Below are 20,601 nucleotides of genomic sequence, written 5' to 3'. Positions count from 1 at the left end.
GTCCATCGTCCAAGGTGCCAGTTCAATATCTTTAGAGTGAAGCCAGCTCTGCATATCCAACCAAAAGGTCTGTACTGATTCGCAAGAAAAAAAAAAAAAAGATGTTCCAAGTTTTCAATGTCCTGATCACAAAAAAAACACAGCAATTCGCTTCAATGTTAAATTTTAGTCTTAAAAATTCCTTAGTGGGGTAAATCTCATTTAGAATTTTGAAATGCACTTGTTTAATTTTTTTTGGGGGGGGGGGGGGGGGGGGGACTGGAAATGAAAGATATCTAGTTCTAATTTGTTTAATATCAACAGTTTATTGTGTTAAAGTGACCCTGATAACCTTATTAGTAATTTTAACGTCACATAAATCCATACCTTGTATGCAGAGTTGTCTTAGTCTTGGGGAGACATTTGAACGCAAAGTGTCTTCTCTAACCATTGCAACTAAGGGGAGTGGAATGGCTCTAATCATCCGTTCATATTGTCTAACTAAACATTGAAGATTATATTTATCGCTATTGACAAAATCGCATCTTAACAAAAAATTCTATCCCACCTATGTTTTGAAAAATTACTTTGGGGACAATGTTCCAAAAAGAATGTCTATTTTTAAGAAACCCAATCAGCCACTTCAATTTCAGAACACCATTCATCACTTCAAAATCAATAGCATTGACATCTCCCTCTTCATGACTTTTAACCATATCTGCTTTCCTAATGTACTGACATTTATTCCTCCATCTAAACTTAAAGTTTATGCTATTAATTGCCTTCATTATTTTATTTGAGATAGGTAAAGAGTAAGCCGGATAAATGAGTCGAGATAAACTTTCAGTTTTGGATAAAAGCACCCTCCCAAAGATTGTAATATCTCTATTCAACCACCTGTCAAGTGTGTATTTACATTTGTCTATATTACTTCCAATATTTTTGTTTTCCATGACAGTTTTGTCTTTTGAAATGATAATACCCAGGTATTTAACCTTCTCTTTGATTGTAATCCCATTAATTGATGCAAAGGGCAGTCATGCAACGTCAATAAGTCACATTTATCCAGATTTAGTTTCAACCAGAAGACTTTGAAAATAAATGAAGAGCTAAGGGAATTTGATTTTCATTTTTTAAGAACAACTTTGTATCAGCGGCACGGTGACTGACTGGTTAGCACATCTGCCACACAGTTCTGAGGACCGGAGTTCAATCCCCGGCCCCGCCTGTGTGGAGTTTGCATGCTCTCCCCGTGCCTGCGTGGGTTTTCTCCGGGCACTCCGGTTTCCTCCCACATCCCAAAAACATGCATTAATTGGAGACTCTAAATTGCCCGTAGGTGTGAATGTGAGTGCGAATGTTGTTTGTTTGTATGTGCCCTGCGATTGGCTGGCAACCAGTTCAGAGTGTACCCCGCCTCCTGCCCGATGACAGCTGGGATAGGCTCCAGCACGCCCGCGACCCTGGTCAGGAGAAGCGGCTCAGAAAATGGATGGATGGATGGATGGATTTTTTCCATGTTGAACATGTAATTCATATTGGCTTGTGCTCAGTTGTTGCTACTGTTAATTTGAATGTACAGTTGCTATATTGCTAAAAATGTTTAGTTTGCTTTGTACGATTGTTGCATGTTCTTTTATGTTCATTTTAATTTGGAACGGAATGTGTACCATTCTAAAAAGTCTTTGGAATGACCGTAAAGCTAAAAAGTCTGAATGTAACAACCATAAAATAATACAGAAATATACAGTATAAACACGGTGTGATTTCAAAATTGAAGCATCTTGTCACCGTTGGATCTCTTTGTACAGCAATATATACAGTTGATATGAATTTCAGGAATAAAATTGGCTGATCAGTAGTCTTCCGTGCTGCCTCAGTGGAAACAAGGGTGCTGTTGAAGCTGGGACAGAGTGGCACAGGCGTCAGGGTCTCTTGTCAGGCATGCGCTCAGCAGATTTTGGCAGGCTGCGAGGACAGATGCAAGGAAAAGTTGAAGATGCGGTCTACGAACTACAACATGGAGTGAAACGCTGCTGACAGTATCATGGCCAGTACTGACTGGATCCTTAAACTTACTCTGAGAGAGCCATGCGTCGATTTCCCGCCTGAGGAAGAACTCCTCTGTTCGAATGGAGCATAATGCAGAATTTCGAAGAGCAGAGTCCCGAGGTGCCAAACTGTGGTGGGGTTGGCCTTGTACTCCCCAGATGCAGTAACTTCTGGAGGAGCCAAGTCAATGCTTCCTACAAGACGTACAGAGAGAAATAAATGATGAGACTCAGTCTGAGAACAACAGCAGACGTGAATGAGAAGAGCAGGAGGTGAACACTGTACCAAAGAAATTCTTGTGCACCAAAGTGGTTCCAACGCCGCCGTTTCCAAGACCGATGATCCAGACACGAGGGAAATCGGAGCTGGTGTCAATGAGGACGTTTTCCATCTTGATGTCACGATGGAAAACGTTTGCAGCGTCCATCGTGACTGCTGCGTCCACGAACTGCTTCAAGATGTTCTGCGATGAAGACAAACAGATGAGGTCAAGGACAAAATTTGAAAGGGGACATATTATAGAAAAATATCTTTTTCACGGCTTCTATGCAAATAGTTGGTTGTCTGTAATGCTTGCTCACACGTCTTCTGTGAAATTACACAACCAAGTAAATCTTGTGTTAGTTGCCTATTTCCGAAAATGCGTTGGGGAACAAAGCGTTCTTAACTTTGTGTGTCCGCCGCTTGCTCCACATGCATGTATCTCCACACGAAATGACAAGTTTAATAAGCTTGCTTAGTTATGAAGTGCTGCCTACACGAATGAAAATAAAAATGCTTTTCCAAGCAGCCACTTGTCTCTGACAGTGCCAAAACTAACCTATGGAAAATAAAAGACGCAGTCCAAAAGTAATGAGGCCTTTTTAATTTAACCTACTAATCAGTGAAAGTTTCAGTTTGGAGTTGAATTAAAAAAAAAAAAAAAAGTTTTGCTTAAGTATTTTCTTTTCCTGTCAGCCATTTTGGAAATGGCATCTTTGTTGGATGCCTGTCAGAAGCAGAGCGCTGTGAACCACCACTAAACCTTTTGAAAATAGGTTGCAAAATGTGACTGGGGAAGCTGCAATAGGCTACAGCGCAGTCAAAAAGCTGTTAATCACCTTTGATCCTGGACACCCACGTTTAGGACAATTATTGGTCAGTTAAATAATAAATGTAACAAAACAAAAATAAATGTGTGTGTATTGTATGGAGTGCAAAACAAATTGTGAAAGACTTACATTTCAGAAAACAAATTAACAAAACATGAAACACTAACATTTCAGGAAACACTAAAACCAAAGCAGAAACACTTTTCCAAAAGACGAAACAAATTACAATTGAAACAACCCGGAAAGGCAACGTCCCATTTCACAGACGCTTTGAGAAATCCCACGACCCGCACCGCTTCAATGTGATTGGCTCCTGCATCGCGAGAAGGGTAGGCTCCACAGATGGAATAAGATCCATCCACCCATCCATTTTCTGAGCCGCCACTCCTCACTAGGGTCGCGGGCGTGCTGGAGCCTATCCCAGCTATCATCGGGCAGGAACACACTGAATTGGTTGCCAGCCAATTGCAGAGCACATACAAACAAACAACCATGCGCACTCACAGTCACACCTACGGGCAATTTAGAGTCTCCAATTCATGCATGTTTTTGGGATGTGGGAGGAAACCGGAGTGCCCGGAGAAAACCCACGCATGCACGGGGAGAACATGCAAACTCCACACAGGCGGGGTCAGGGATTGAACCCCGGACATCAGAACTGTGAGACAGACGCTCTAACCAGTCACCCACCGTGCTGCCTTGAACAAGATGTCCATCCCAAATATATATCACATTTGTACAAAATAAATGATTTTGTTGTGGTTATGTTTAGGACTAAGGTATGGGTTAGGGCAGTTTCGGATGGTTTAAGGTTAGTTGTGTGGAGCTTGCATGTTCTCCCTGTGCCTGCGTGGGTTTTCTCCAGGCACTCCGGTTTCCTCCCACATCCCAAAAATATGCGTGGTAGGTTGATTGGAGACGCTAAATTGCCCATAGGTGTGAATGTGAGTGCGAATGGTTGTTTGTTTGTATGTGCACTGCGATTGGCTGGCAACCAGTTCAGGGTGTACCCCGCCTCCTGCCCGATGATAGCTGGGATAGGCTCCAGCACGCCCGCGACCCGAGTGAGGAGAAGCGGCAAGGAAAATGGATGGATGGATGTTTTGATGTATATGTTTATTATTATTATATATTTATATAATATTATTATTTATATAATATTATTATTTATATAATGGCGGCACGGTGGGCGACTGTTTAGCACATCTGCCTCACAGTTTTGAGGACCTGGCCCCGCCTGTGTGGACTTTGCATGTTCTCCCCGTGCCTGCATGGGTTTTCTCTGGGTACTCTGGTTTCCTCCCACATCCCAAAAACATGCAGGGTAGGTTAATTGAAGACTCCAAATTGCCCATCGGTGTGAATGTGAGTGTGAATGGTTGTTTGTTTATGTGTGCCCTGTGATTGGCTGGCAACCAGTTCTGGGTATACCCCACCTCTCGCCCGAAGATAGCTGGGATAGGCTGCAGCACGCCCGCGACCCTAGTGAGGATAAGTGGAACGGAAGAATCAACGGCCATTTGCGCAATGGTTAACAAGCTGACAACAGAGAGTTCCATTGTAAAATAAGTTGTTGCAATGAAGTATTCTCCCCACCGGCTCATAGCATCCTGAGTCGAGGCGATAGCTCAGCCGTTAGAGCACTGGTCTTGTAAAACCAAGAGTCGGGTGTTCAATTCTCACTGGGCCCTGTTGGCAATCTAAACCGCTGGTATTCACTGTGAACCAGGATAACTACAACCTGCTGTTGTCATTGGAACAGCAACCTTCTTCTCCTCAGTCTATACTCGCAATCTCTACCACCCAGATACAGATTTAATGTTTATGCTAACCATTCTTGACTTGTGGTTTCTTTGTATTCTGTATTCTGAATTACAATCGTGTTCAGTTGAATGCAACCCTATGGGGGGCACAAGTCAGTGCAAACTGTAGGCCGGTCCCAAACCTGGATATATGCAGAGGGTTGCGTCAGGAAGGGCATCCGGCTTAAAACTTTGGCAAACAAATATGAGCGTTCATCCAAAGAATTCCATACCGGATCGGTCATTGCCCGGGATAACAACGTCCGCCACCGGCGCCGTCAACCTGCAGGGCGCTGGTGGAAATTCAACTACTGTGAGTCGAAGTCGAAGATGAAGAGGAGGTGGAAAGCAGGTTCTTCGGCAGAAAGAGAAGAGGAAAGCACAGAGCCTAGAACTGAATGTGGGGACTTTGAATGTTGGGACGATGACAGGAAAATCTTGGGAGTTGGTTGACATGACGATTAGAAAGGTTGATATATTGTGTGTCCAGACCAGGATGATGATATGATATAATCCAAGGCCTCATAGCTCAGTGGTTAGAGCACTGGTCTTGTAAACCAGTGGTCGTGAGTTAAATTCTCACTGGTCCTTGTTGGCAAGCTAAACAGCTGCTATGCACAATGTGAACCAGGATAACTACACCCAACAGCTAAACTCTGCAGCTGTCAGTGGAACAGCAACCTTCTTCTCCTCAGTCTATACTCACAATCCCTGTACCATAAATTACCACTTTGGTCCGACTGAAGGTCAACAATGCATGCACAAGAGTGACTGTATTCCACAAAACTGACTAATTAAAAAGTGTGCTTTAAACACACACCTACAACTAGCCACTGCGAGCTAATCTGGGACATATTATGCGGTGGCAACGAAGTTAGCGCTTTAACCAATGCTAGCATAGACAACAAGTGCTTAGATGACTGGTATAGTAAACCAGTAACTAAATGAGCATGTAAATATCATGCACAATTCAAGCCTCATACATTTGTATTTCTGTTGCATCCTCAGCCTTTACTGCATTTGCATCTTTGGGCAAACTCACAACGGGGGTTTAGCATTAGTTTTATTGTTGTTATCGTTGTGTTATCGTTACGTTATTTATTTTTATTTTCTGATTCTATTGTGATTTCACTTCAAAAGTTATTCGGCTAATCCGGGACTTTGGGTATCGAATTTCGTGCAATATCGTGTAAATGTGTGTTGGTAAGATAATTAAATTCCTTGAAACCTTGTTTTTTCTTAACAAGCTGACAATGCACTTTTGCGCGCTTTTTGGTTGTTAGTTCGTTAACCAAAATCCTAACTCAGGCCTCGCCTGTGTGGAGCTTGCATGTTCTCCCCGTGCATGCGTGGGCCTTCACCGGGTTCTCCGGTTATCTCCCACATCTCAAAAACATGCATGGTAGGTTAATTGAAGACTCTAAATTGCCCATAGCATGTGTAAATATGTGTTGGTAGGACAATTAAATTTCTTAAAACCTTTTTTCTTCACAAGCTGACAATGCAAATTTGCCCTGTGGTTGTTAGCTCGTTAAACAAAACGGTAACTGTGTCATGGAAAGCAAGGCCTCATAGCTCAGTGGTTAGAGCACTGGTCTAGTAAACCAGTGGTTGTGAGTTCAATTCTCACTGAGGCCTGAAGTGTACAATACTATCACAGTCAATGCTAAAAGAGGTAGGAATTAAGCTCTATGCGTAGTCACTTTGAGTGTCACAAATCATCAGGTATCCTTTCGTTCCTTGCTAACAAACCATTAACACTATGGTTAACAAGCTGATTTCAGATCTTTCTTACCTTTTGTCAAACTTGAAAAACAAGTGCTGTATAGAGCAGCGCACTCAACTCAGGGGTCATGAGTTCAATTGTCCCTGGGGCCTGATGACAAGTTACACATGAGACTCTGTGATGTATGTGTGGGTATAGGTACTTTTATGTGTCAATAATCTCTTGTCTCCCTCCAAGCTTCTGCTGTATTGGCCTGTTAACCAAAATGACAAAGTTCGGTCTCATCGCTCAGTGAATACTGCAATGGTCTACTAAGCCATTTAGTTAAGCAAGAAAAAATATGGGAATATTCATCTTGTGTTTGTTAACCCGTGTACCAAAATACTAACCGTATGCTGTAATGCAAGGCCTCATAGCTCTGTGGTTAGCGCACTGGTATCGTAAACCAGGGGTCGTGAGTTCAAATCTCACTGCGGCCTGTTTGCTAGCTAAACAGCTGCTATGTGAACCAGGATTAATACAGACAAAGGCTACACTCTGCACGTGTCATTGAAACAGCCACCTTCTTCGCCTCAGTCTATCCTCACGATCTCTGTACAATAAATGAGCATCTTGGTCCTACTGAATGTCAACGCATATTTTAACACACACCTAAATTATTAAAACAGTTAGCTAAACTGCTAACAGAAGGATGGTTCACTGGCCTCACCGAGGCACCATGAAATCCGGCCACCCGAAGGAGGCCGCAGTGGCCCAACCCCAACCCCATAGTCAGCCCCGCCCCCCCATCCCCGAGAGAGCGAGACACCCCACAATGCAGCCAGTGCCCGGCCCACCCCGAGGGCGAGACGGTGTCCCGTTTGGTGGAAAGGAGGGCGGATAGGGGTGCACACTTACAGGTATTGTGGGACAGTGGTTGTGTTAACCAAGAAAAAAAGCTGGCAAATTATGCAGTCATTCTAAGAATGCATCAAAAACCAGCAGGTATGTGTTTTGTCTCCTCCAATCAAAGCACTGTCCCTGGATTTTCAGAAAAAAATGCTTTTACCTAAAATGCTAACATCGCCCGACATTGCCCTTTTGTTATCTCGTTAACAAAAATACTAATGCGACACGACAATGAAAGGCCACATATCTCATCGTTTGAGCACTGGTCTTATAAAAAGGGGTCATCAATTCAGTTCTCACTGTGGCCTGATGGCAAGTTGTCTGCTCAGCAGCAAAAATACACACACAATGTGAACCAGGATAATGACACCCAACAGCTACACTCTGCAGCTGTCATTGGAAGAGCAACCTTCTTCTCCTCAGTCTATACTCACAATCTCGTGTAAATGTGTGTTGGTAAGACAATTACATTCCTTGAAACCTTGTTTTTTCTTAACAAGCTGACAATGCACTTTTGCCCGCTTTTTGATTGTTAGCTCGTTAACCAAAATGCTTACTCAGGCCTCGCCTGTGTGGAGCTTGCATGTTCTCCCCGTGCATGCGTGGGCCTTCACCGGGTACTCCGGTTTCCTCCCACATCTCAAAAACATGCATGGTACGTCAATTGAAGACTCTAAATTGTCCATAGCATGTGTAAATGTGTGTTGGTAGGACAATTAAATTCCTTAAAACCTTTTTTCTTCACAAGCTGACAATGCAGTTTCCCTGTGTTTGTTAGCTCGTTAAACAAAATGGTAACTGTGTCATGGAAAGCAAGGCCTCATAGCTCAGTGGTTAGAGCACTTGTCTAGTAAATCAGGGGTTGTGAGTTAAATTCTCACTCAGGCCTGAAGTATACAATACTTTAAACAAAATGCCAACGCTAGCCGCAGACAAAAGCGATGTTCTGCAGTTGTCTTTGGAAGAGCCTCCTTCTTTGACCCTGAATGAACATTGGTCCAACTAAAGATTCAACAACGCGTGAACAAGAGTAAGTCTGTTCCCCAAAACAGAAAAAAGCAGCTTTAAACACACAACTATTTAAGCAGTGCCCATTTAAAAACAAAGAACACCAATAACTTAAATATCATGGGCTCAAATCTCAGTGGTTAGAGATCTGGTCTTGTAAACCAGGGGTCGAGAGTTCACTTCTTATGGATCCCTGAAGTATAGTTTCAGTTTTTATCCATAATGCGAGCCAAGGTATGAATGCAGCTATCTGTAGTGATTTTGAGTGTGTCAGAAATCATCAGGTACGCTTTCATCCCTTGCTAACATACCATTAGCACTTCGGTTAACAAGCTGGCAACACACTTGTTCTATTTGCTATGACATTTAAATTCCTTGAAACTGATATAATTTTATAAAGATAGAATGCCTGCATATCAAAAATAAATAAATAAAGAAGGTGGTGTGAGATCTAGACAGGCGTAGCCTGGGAAGAGGAACAGAAAAGATTATGTATATTCGCAAGTATAAGTCATTTATCTTGGTTTGTTACTGAAGGTTGTAACATTTGTTGTTCGCCTTATAAGGATTGGAACTTTGTGGCACATTTGTTGGATCTATCTCGCCCAACACCTATAAAAAATAGACAAAAAGGAATGAAGACGCTGGTTTCTTTTTGCTCATGAGGAGAACGTGGGAGATAGTTCAATTTCATTCTCCTATCACGCTCTAAACAATCTCCCCCGTTGCTCCTGTATTTATTTGAAATAGGGAGGTATCTAAGTTACAAGACATAACACACTAAGGGGAGGGTTTCAAGGTGAAGACATGAGACCAACACCCGGCCACATGTCCTTGGTCAAGGCGCCCCTCTCTGACGATTCCCACTGAGTCATCTTCCAGAAGGCGAGACATCTTCCTTTCCCCCACGGTCAGCAAGCAACCATCAAAATCGTCCATAATACTAATGCAAGCTAAGCAAATAAATGATAACTTCTACAATTTATTTAACATTTCCCTCCTGTTTATCATGTATTTGCACAAATTCTCATATCATCTTACAGTCACTTCATTTCGATTTTTAACTGTAGAATCATTTTTATGAAACAAATACATTTACACTCAGAGTAAACTTGTCATACATGAATGTTGTAGTTTAAACATCGTCATCATCTGGATCAGGAAACAAATCAGGTAAAGCAAAATCATCATCATCATCGTCATTATCAACAACCAGTAAAGGATACATCTGCTCCATACGGTTCTCCATGGGGGTAATTGCTGTGGTGATTAATCTACTGATTAAAGCCCGAATGCATGGGATACAAAAACATCCACACAATGTCAGAATGGCTGCAAAATCAGCAATTGATATCAATATTGATGAAATTAGGATTTTGTATTTACCAAAAACGTCCATCCAGCTGTCCCACAAGGAGGTGTCCACACCAGAGTGTTCCTTCATAGGGTCCGTAGACCATCGATGGCTCTGGTCAAGCTGCCATCTGAAGCAGTATTGTTTGGAATGTATGTACATTGTTCTCCAAACATACCTCAAACACCTCCCTCTCTTGCGAGGAGCATGTCGACAGCTATGCGGTTTTGGAACGTCATTAAAGAGGTAGCATTGAGCTGCTCATGCACAGCTTCCAACCCACTCTGAGTCCAATTTCCTAATCTCTGTACATTGAAGTGGATATAGTTTATCCTATCAACATTTTTATTAATCGTACACCACCAGCATATGAGGGACTCAAATTCTCCTGCAACTTGGTCAGCTAATTTGTATTGACGAGGAACCCCACGAGGAACACCTATGGCGTCGATGTATGTTTTATGATGGATCATTTTGCCCCTGCCAGGATAAATCTCTTTTTTGTCTATGTTCTAGATTTGACAACAACATTGGTGCTTTTTTTTTTTTTACAGGATATATAGGATCCCATGATTTACACCTCTCAGTTGGTATCATTCAGGGTGTGACGTCCCATATGCCACATAAACAAAACCAACACCATAGTAGCCAAAGTTGCTACGTAACAACCTATCGAATCTTCGTAACCAACGCGGGTGTGCCATTCTGCTGAGTTCTCACTAAACGGGTTGGTGTCTTTTTTCTTCACTGACCAGTAAGCGTTTTCAGAATCTACACATCTGCTCCCGCTCCGTTATCAGACTTTTGCTCACCTTCACTATTTGAGTACTCAGCTGAAATGACTCTTTTACAGTGTGTTAAATGAACCCACGTGTTTCTTTCTGCTATTTTTTCGGGCTGTAAAGTGTCGATGTAGCTGTGCCACCATCCCTGCGGTTGAGACATGTGACACACCATGGCTCAATATAGCAGCCCATTTGAATCGTTTTTTTTTTGGAAGTATTTGTTTCCCTTCTGTGCTAATGTAAATTTCATTTTGTAGTTTTGCACCTTGTTTTTCCCAATAATTGCGTTCTTGTTGTGGAATACGCATATTGGCTATCAGTATAGATTGTAACATCTTTATTTATCATTAGTTTGCATGCCCTCGGTTAATGATACTAATGCAGCAGCTTGTTCAGCCAATTCCTGACAATCATGCTGCAGTGCCTTCATCAAGTAAGGGTATTAGTGTGGCTGGATTTAAGGTTGTGCATCGCTCAACAGTCAACTGCCATCGAGGCTGCCACAACTGCTCTGACACAATGCGGTAATGCACACGTCACGCTGTCTAATTTAGTCGAAAAAATAAGCTATTGGTCTTAGCTTATCACCGTATTGTTGTGTAAGTACGGAGGTCATGTAATAGCTTTTACAATCTACCATTTGAATGAATGGTTTATCATAATTTGGAAGGGCCAGCGCCGCACTGGACACCAATTGTCGTTTAATGTCACAGAAGGCCTTTTCTGTGCTGCTTGTATTTAGGGAGTTCGTGGTTGAGCAACCCTTTACTGCTCAGTGACTGTTTTTTTTTTTGTCCATGTCTTTCTGTCTCCAAAGTGTTCTGTAAATTGACTGTCTGTTGTCGTACTAGAGCGGCTCCAACTACCGGAGACAAATTGCTTGTGTGTTTTTGGACATACTTGGCAAATAAAGATGATTCTGATTCTGATTCTGATTAATGTCTCATAAGACCTTTTCTGCCAATCCATGCTCTACAATAATTTGTCAGACCTAAAAATGACATCATCTGTTTCTTCGTCTGTGGTTTAAGGGCTTTTAAGACTATAGCTTTCCTGTCTTCTAATATAGTCCTTCCTCGTCCACTTAAATTATGGCCTAGATATTTGACTTGCCTTTTACACAATTGTAATTTCTTTTTGCTAACTTTATGTCCCTCTTCTGCTAAATGATGCAGTAAGGCCAATGAATCTTTGATGCATGTCTCTTCATCTGGAGATGCCAGGAGAACATCATCTACAAATTTTACTGTTTTACATACAGTAAAATTTGGCTCCCTCCTGGGGGAGTGAATTTAGACATGCGTGTTGTCATTACTTTTGAATAAATGGTTGGAGTTTCACAGTAACCCTGTGGTAATCTAGTAAATGTCTATTTTTTTGCCCTCAAATGGGAATGCAAACCAAAATTGACTGTTCTTTTCTACTGGTACAGAAAATAATGCTAGATAACAGTAGCGTCTGTTCTTTATGAATTTAACAATGTGTGTGGATCTGGTATGCATGCTGCTCTCTGTATTACTGCAGAATTTACTGCCTGTAAGTCTTGTACCATTCTCCAACCCACTGAAGGTGGGGCTTTTTTCACGGGGAAAATGGGTGTGTTACATGGTGATTCTGGACACTCCACTGTAACTCCTGCCTTAATTAGTGCTTCAATTCCCGGTTTGATTCCTTCACGTGCATCTGGTTTTAATGTATATCAACAAATGCATAGTCTATATTCTGTTTTGGGTCTAGTTTAGTATATTTCTGTTTCTTTATTGAGGAAGACATCTATCTTCTTCTTTTTGAGTCCTAACAACAATGTTTATCTACCCATCTGTTAATGTGTTCTTTCGAATTCGCATGTAAAACATTTTTTAACTGTTGTTGATAAGGGCCCTGAGGATTGGCATCCTCATTCAAGCCGCTGTTTGCTTTAAAACAATCGATCCTTCTAACCCTATACTCTTCAAAAGGTTCCTCGTCTTTTTGTTTCACCCTACTAATTTCCGTGTAATTTGACCTTTTGCGGAACCTGGCTGTGGTTCTTTCTATTAAAGCCCTAACTCGATGTTGTAATTCTCTGTCATTATGTGGCATTACAACACCATGGTGTTTTGGGTCCCAATCTCCTCGGCAAAGGTGCCAATCAGGCCCCATTGCAGTCATCCAAATTTATTGAGTTTCTGTTCCATTTTAATGATAGGACTGTCTAATATTTTCCATTTCCTCAACAAACTGGACAATGTCTACTTTGTAGGGTGTGATGCCGGCTACGGCCTTTTTCACATCCTCATTAGTCCAGGTCCTATAGACCAAAATAGTTTCTTTTTTTGTCGTCTAGGACGTTTGAATTTGCCACCTCAATCATTCTTTTCACACTTTTTTCTCAACCATCTTTTTCTCACTTACTCTGACCACTGGTCCTGTCTCGTCATCTTTCTGTCTTTGAAACAACATTTCTTTATCCCTACCTGCCTGTCTTTTCTGTTCACTTTCTAAGTCCTTCTTTTTCTTCCTTCCTTTTTCTCTTTTAGACGCCATGTTTAGCCAGAAGAATAAGTCGTCATATCCCTCTTTTTCTATATTTTATATATTATTTTTGTGTCGACATTTTATTTCGTCTCGAAGTTGAACCAATTTTTGCGAATTTTAATCCTTTTTTAAAACATTTTTTAAAATTTAACTCACCAAAGTCGTCTTCAATCCTGTGGATTGTCGTCAACCTTCAGATCCCAGTTGAGGAGTACGAAGACCAGTCCCGTAAAGGGTCTTACTTGCCGTGGCCACGGTCTCTTAACTGGAAGTCGGCTCCACAACTAGAATCCTCGGGTGTGTTGACATCCGGCTCGAAGGAACAATTTAATGTTGGATCTATCTCACCCAACACCTATAAAAATGCACAAACGGAATGAAGACGCTGATTTCTTTTTCTCATTTCTCAGGCCTGTAGAGATGATCGTGGACTTCAGGAGGCATCCTGCCCCTCACGTTGTCCAGCTGCCTTGTGTCAACCGTCGAGACCTTCAAGTTCCTGGGAATTACAGTCTTTCAGGACCTGAAGTGGGCGATCAACATCAACTCCGTCCTCAAAAAGGCCCTCCGACTGCAACGGACAATCAAAACTGCTGAAAGGATTGTCGGTACCCCCCTACCCACCCTTGAGGACTTGCACGCTGCCAGAACTAAGGCAAGAGCGTGCAAAATTCTCTCGGACCCTCCACATCCCGGTCACCAGCTCTTCCAGCTCCTTCCCTCAGGTAGGCGCTACCGATCAATGCAAACTACAACTAGCAGACATTCCAACAGCTTCTTCCCTCTTGCGATCAACTTCTTAAACACCTAACCTACAATTCCATTTCAACATGCTGGCAATTTTTTACTTGAGTTCATTGTCACATTTCTGTGGGGCCAATTATATATTACCCCTGCACTCACTATAGTAGTCTCACCACGCTACACTATTTGCGTATCTGTTGTTGACCAATACTGGCCACTCATGCCAGAGTAGCATCTGCTCCATTTGCACACTGATTGAGAAGTATCTGCAACATTTGCACAATCAACATTGTCCCAGATTATCGCGCTACTCGTCACTTTAAACCACATACACTCCTTGAAGTCTCGGCGCCCTAAGCACAATGGTCATTGCACCGGACTATTGCAATATTAGTCATTTGAACTGCTCTAAGTGGTAGAGGAATCTGCATCTTTTTGCACAATTGTCAAAAAAATAAAACAAAAAAAATTTACTGGCATTACCAGATAACTATTAACCCTTTATTGCTCAGTGACTGTTTTTTGTCAATGTCTTTATGTCTCAAAAGTGTTCTCTGTCAATTGACTGTCTGTTGTCGTACGAGAGCGGGTCCAACTACCGGAGACAAATTCCTTGCGTGTTTTTTGGACACACTTGGCAAATAAAGATGATTCTGATTTGCTACCAGTGGGCGCGGCAACGCTTTGCACGGCAGCAGCCACCCATTGGTCAATGAATGTGTGTGAGTGGGTGAATGAATGTGTGTGAGTGGGTGAATGGGATGCTTTGTGAAGCGCTTTGGGGACTGTGATATTGTAGAAAAAGTTCCAGATAAGTCCAGTCCATTTATCATTTTGTGATAAGTGAGATTCTGCAGTTTCGAAAAACCCTGTTGAAATACACCCTAGGCATGGTTTTATGGCATTTACGGGACTCAAAACCTTTTTAAGGTCTTTATACAAACCCATTTAAACACAATATATCGCAAGAGCGTAAGAGTAATAGATAAAAATATGATATTAACAGTACAAAAATTAGAGCAACAACTGCAGTCACACAAAAAAAGTCAGTGATAGAGCCGGACCGCGATAAGTGAACTGCGATATAACGGTGTTTACTGTACTTGGTTACTTCCCACCATTGCAATCACATTTTCGGACTGACGACTGATTTCAGTTGGCATGAACAAATGTTTACTCAACCAGCTTACAAGACACAAAAATTCTCCTTCTCCTCTTTTGGTTCACAAAGTTCCTCCTTCCTTCTTTCACACAATTTCATACGACGATCCCAACATATTATTATGTGTTATGTATTATTATGTGTTATGTATTAATTATAACACAACAAATAATATGATGTAGGATGTTTTTTTTAGTTATTAACATTAGGGGTTTCCATTATGTTGGATACTGTGTACTCTGACCTTCTGTTTGGCGCATAGGCACAAACAACAGTCAGGACCCGTCCCCCCACCCGAAGGCGGAGGGAGGCTTCCCTCTTGTCCACCGGGGTGAACCCCAACGTACATGTGCCGAGCCGGGGAGCAATAAGTATACCCACACCTGCTCTGCGCCTCTCACCATGGGCAGGAGAGTCCAACCCCTCTCGAGAGGACTGGTACCAGAGCCCAAGCTGTGCGTGGAGGCGAGTCCGACGATATCTAGTCGGAACTTCTCGACCTCACACACCAGCTCGGCTCTGGGCTTTATCTTGTCAAATCAAACACTGTCCGAGAGGTGGAAGCAGAAAACGTGTCACCGGTCAACGCGACGGGACACACTCGTTACGATGGTGACGCCAACAACAATGCGCCGCCCCTACATCTTGTTTCTGTGTATGCTTGTGCCTGTGAGTGACTGTGGGGGGACAAAATGTGGAAAAACCTGTTTGTCACTGATGCTCAGGAGAGAACGATCATTGAAGGATTGCTTGAGGTATGTTCACATAGTTTTCATACGATACGGCTCGCAAGCAGGCAACAAAACGTTATGTACCCGAGCAAGCGCAAGCACATACGGTTGTACGTAAACATGCCGGCGTTCCGTCGAATCATTCCCTAAAACTTCGGTAAACATTGGTTTGTTCGTGAGAAGAAATGTTAACAACAGCGCGCAAGTATGTTGACAATGGCAAGTACGGGAGGCAAAGCGCCGGTCACAATACGCAATCCTACTGGTCTCTGTCAAGTTGCGCTGTCGGAGAGTTGTCGTTGATATGTCACACTACACGGAAGATATCAAAAAATTTGCCAGACTTCATTTTGGCGTTGCAGGGCCAAATCGTTTGCCGTGGTTTATGTCACACGACAAGAAGTTTTGTCACCATACTTCCCATTCGGTCGGGCTTACATTTATAAAAAAAATCCCCAAGCAAAAATGGGGTTTGCAGGTAGTGTGACTGAGCAGTCCAAGGCTCTGGATTTAAGCTCTTGTCTCTCAGGAGACGTGTTTTCAAATCCCGCCACTTCCTTTTCCTTATCGTTAATATCCTACCATTTTGTCATTGGCTCCGACAAGGCGTTTGGGATAATACGTATTTTTGGCCACAAAGAAGTCGAGCTCTTTGCCGTTCTGTTTGGACCATTTGCTTGTCGCCGTAAAATATTAGCTCCCCTGAAAGTGTTTGCCTTTATGTCATTACCTTTGTCTTTCACGCTGAACTGTCGTGCCACCTTTATGGGTACTGACACAGTGATTTTAAATTGACAGAACAGTGAATAAAGGACAAACATTTTTGTCAGTACAAAGTGAATTGAGGAAAGTGTCACTACCCGTGGGCCTCAGCCAATGAGTTGACAAGTCTTAATTGCACAATATTTCTCACGAAGAGTAAGACGTTAAATGATAGCAGTTCCACAAAATCCTATGAGCAGACATACAATAACAAGCTCCAGATAGCAAAGGACAGTTTTGATCCATCGACCTCTGGGTTATGCGCCCAGCACACTTCCGCTGCGCCACTCTGTTGTCTCGTCATTGGAGTTGGAATGTGCAACAGGGCTGTTCAGGTTGTCTCATGGCTGGATCAGGCTCCAAGACACATTTGGTCTTTCCCGATGACACGATGTCAGACAACTGCCATCAAACCTAGCCGTTTCTGGGGCAGACAGTGGCAACACGACTCAACATTTATTCCGATAGCACCCTATCCCGTCTTTTACCATCACTGGGATTTATCTTGTCAAATCAAACACTGTCCGAGAGGTGGACGCAGAAAACGTGTCACCGGTCAACGCGACGGGACACACTCGTTACGATGGTGACGACAACAACAATGCGCCACGCCAATGTCTTGTTTCTGTGTGTGCGTGTGAGTGACTGTGGGGGCACGAAATGAGGAAAAACCTGTTCGTGACTGGTGCTCGGGAGAGAACGTTCATTGAAAGATTGCTTGAGGAATGTTCACGTACTTTTCATACGATACGGCTCGCAAGCAGGCAACAAAATGTACCCTAGCAAGCGCAAGCACATACGGTTGTACGTAAACATCCCGGCGTTCTGTGGAATCATGCCCTAAAGCTTCGGTTAACCTTGGTTTGTGTGTGAGAATAAATATTAACAACGGCGCGCAAGTATGTTGACAACGGCAAGTACGGGAGGCGAAGCGCCGGTCACAATACGCAATCCTACTGGTCTCCATCAAGTTGCGCTGTCGGATCATTGTTGTTGATATGTCACCCTGCACGGAAGATATCCATCCATCCATCCATTTTCTGAGCCGCTTATCCTCACTAGGGTCGCGGGACGGAAGATATAAAAAAAAAAAAAATCCAATTTGCCAGACTTCATTGGCGTCGTAGGGCCAAATCGTTTGTCGTGGCTTATGTCACACTACAAGAAGTTTTGTCGTTCCCGACATATGTCGGGACCCGATCTGGGAAATCGGCTGCGATAGGTAATCGGTGCGTGAATGTGTGTGCATGTGTATGTTTGTGGGGTGTCAGAGTTCAGGTGGGCAAAGGACAGAAGAGGTAGAGGGGGCAGAGCGGGCAGAGAGTTCAGATTCCTGAGAGGCCTTATGAATAAAACTGAGTCGGCTAGTCCTGGGCCGGAGACTCCGCAGTCTCCTGCCTGATGGCAGCAGATTGAAGAGGCTGTGTGATGGATGGGTGGCATCCCCCGCTGTGCGGAGGACTTTGCAGGTGAGGAAAGGGTCCGAGGAGTGGGGGGGGACAAGATGTGGTGCATGATTAGCCGCTCGAAGCACTTCATCAGGACGGGAGTGAGCGCCACCGGACGGTAGTCATTGAGGCAGGAGGGAGATGACTTCTTTGGGACTGGGATGATGGTGGTGGCTTTGAAGCACGTGGGGACAACAGCCTGAGTCAAGGAGGTGTTAAAAATGTCTGTGAAGACATCTGTGAGTTCAGCTTCACAGTCACTCAGAACACGAACATGTATGTTTTCTGGGCCCAGGGCTTTTCGTGTGTTGATCCTGTCGAAGAAGTCATTTAGCTCATTTGGCAGGGTGGTGGAGCTGTCACAGTGTGGTGTGGTGTGGGCTTATAGTCCGTAATGGTCTGAATACCACGCCACAGACTCCTGGTGTCACTGCTGTCACTGAAGCGGTGGGCGATCTTCCTGGAGTCCTCCCTCCTTGATGCCACGGGACAAATTGGCCCTGGCTGTCCTCAGGCCCTCCTCATTCCCAGATCTAAAAGCCGTGTTGCGGACCTTCAGTAGTCTGTAGACCTCCCCCAACAGCCATGGCTTCTGATTAGCACGAACAGTGATGGACTTCGTGGTGGTGACATCATCCATGCACTTGCTGATGTGGGCAGTAAAAGTCTCTGTTTACCCCGAACTGCAAAGATTTTCTAATTAATTTGTCTCTTGTTTTCCATCCATCCATCCATTTTCTGAGCCGCTTATCCTCACTTGGGTCGCGGGCGGATTTTTTTCAGGTACCACTCGAGGGAACCCGCACCATTCAACAATTTGAGAACCACTGCTCTATGCTGTTCATTTATACTTAATTATTGTCCACGTGACCCTCAAGGTACACTTATTGATGCATTTAAAATTGGGGGAGTTGGGGGAATCATCTCCATTTGTCATTCCCCCACCTTTCACACCAAATTTACATCACTGTCTCCAGATCAATCACTTTTTCAAACCACTACATCAAAATTGTTCAACTGTCCAAGTGTCCAAGTTTTCAATTGTGTAACAATTTCTTTATGTCTGTTACAGAGGACTTGCTTCTACTGCTGTTTAAATGTCCGATCACGATGTTTTGAGCAAATGCCGTACTGAACCAAATGACTTCAAATGATAAAGGATCAAGGATCAATCTACTGTGATTATATAGTGATTTTGACAGAGTAATAAACACACATTCATTTACTAATTTCTGCATTGTACCTGTGTTGAAAATGCATGTGAAAATGGCGACTCAATGTGGACCATAATAATACTGCAATGCACTTCATATACACACATTGGCAACAGTATTCATTCCTTACATTATTTGAAAGCATATTTATCTAACTTAACAATCATGTGATAACTTGTACACAAAAAAAAATAAAAAATGACTGGTTATTTGAACCGGCGACCAATCACAGCGGTGTGCGGATGGCAACGTGCAACGGCCACAGCTCGAACCACGAAGCAGTTGGTCCGTGACACTAATGCAAACTAATTACAGTAGCGGTGCTTGTGACTGGGACTGCCAGGACACAGAACATTTTCTGACAAAAAGTGTGACCAAAAAAGAAATAAAAGGAGTGTGAGCTGAGTTGGGTGTTAGTATTTTTAAACAGAAAAGACAAAAGTGTCTTCATTTTTACACATTTTGTTATTTAATTTCCAGTATTCGTATCGTATTGTCTTTGACCACCAACGATTGAATCAATTCGATCTCTTACTCTTTGTACTGATTCCAAAATAGTCCAATAGTCTAGTCAGCTGAGATACCCGCGACCCTCGAGAAGATAAGCGGCTCAGAAAATGGATGGATGGATATTTATAATATATATGTATATATTATAACCATTTATCTAAGTGTTCTGAATAAAGACATATTTGTTTAAAATTCTCTTATAACCCTCCCAAAAAACCATGATATTTACCGAATCGTTAACTTGATGTATGGATACAGACCGTGTGTGTGTGTGTGTGTGTGTGTGTGTGTGTGTGTGTGTATATATATATATATATATATATATATATATCCCATCCATCCATCCATTTTCTGAGCCGCTTCTCCTCACGAGGGTCGCGGGCATGCTCGAGCCTATCCCAGCGATCTTCGAGAAGGAGGTGGGGTACACCCTGAACTTGTCATGGTCTGTGTTTTGGTTTGGGTTGTGTTTAGTTTTGTTCCATGTTTTCCTGTGTTCCATGTTTGTCGTGTGCTCATTAAGTTGTTGTGTCCACCTGTTCTCGTCTGCTTTGTCGACCAATCAGCTCTCTCCAGCCACTCATGTCTTGTCCAGGTGTTCCTCGTTGTCTCGTCTATCTGTTTGTATTTAGTTCCCTGGTTTCTTTCAGTTCTTGTCGGTTCATTGTTGTTGTCACATGTCTCTGCCATGTCATAGTCGTCAGTTGTTTTTATCATTGTGGTATGTCATTGTCAGGTGTCATTTTCCGTTTCTATTCCACGTCTTACTCACAGGTCATAGTTTGTTTCCAGTTTTAGATATTCAAGTGTTTCTTTGTTACTTTGATT

The 20,601-nt window shown here is 42.9% G+C and overlaps 2 non-coding genes across 2 annotated transcripts; both read left to right on the top strand.

Annotated features, from left to right (window-relative positions):
* The first annotated feature begins 5,441 nt into the window (after nucleotides 1–5,441).
* On the top strand, nucleotides 5,442–5,515 carry trnat-ugu (transfer RNA threonine (anticodon UGU)). The gene has a single exon. It is a non-coding gene; the product is annotated as a tRNA-Thr (tRNA).
* A 974-nt stretch (nucleotides 5,516–6,489) lies between these two features.
* On the top strand, nucleotides 6,490–6,562 carry trnat-agu (transfer RNA threonine (anticodon AGU)). The gene has a single exon. It is a non-coding gene; the product is annotated as a tRNA-Thr (tRNA).
* The last annotated feature ends 14,039 nt before the right edge of the window (nucleotides 6,563–20,601 follow it).

This window comes from Phycodurus eques, chromosome 2, assembly GCF_024500275.1.
Source record: "Phycodurus eques isolate BA_2022a chromosome 2, UOR_Pequ_1.1, whole genome shotgun sequence".
Classification (NCBI taxonomy): Eukaryota; Metazoa; Chordata; class Actinopteri; order Syngnathiformes; family Syngnathidae; genus Phycodurus; species Phycodurus eques.
Note: the sequence above shows the minus strand (reverse complement) of the source record. Positions and strands in the feature narration are given on the sequence as shown.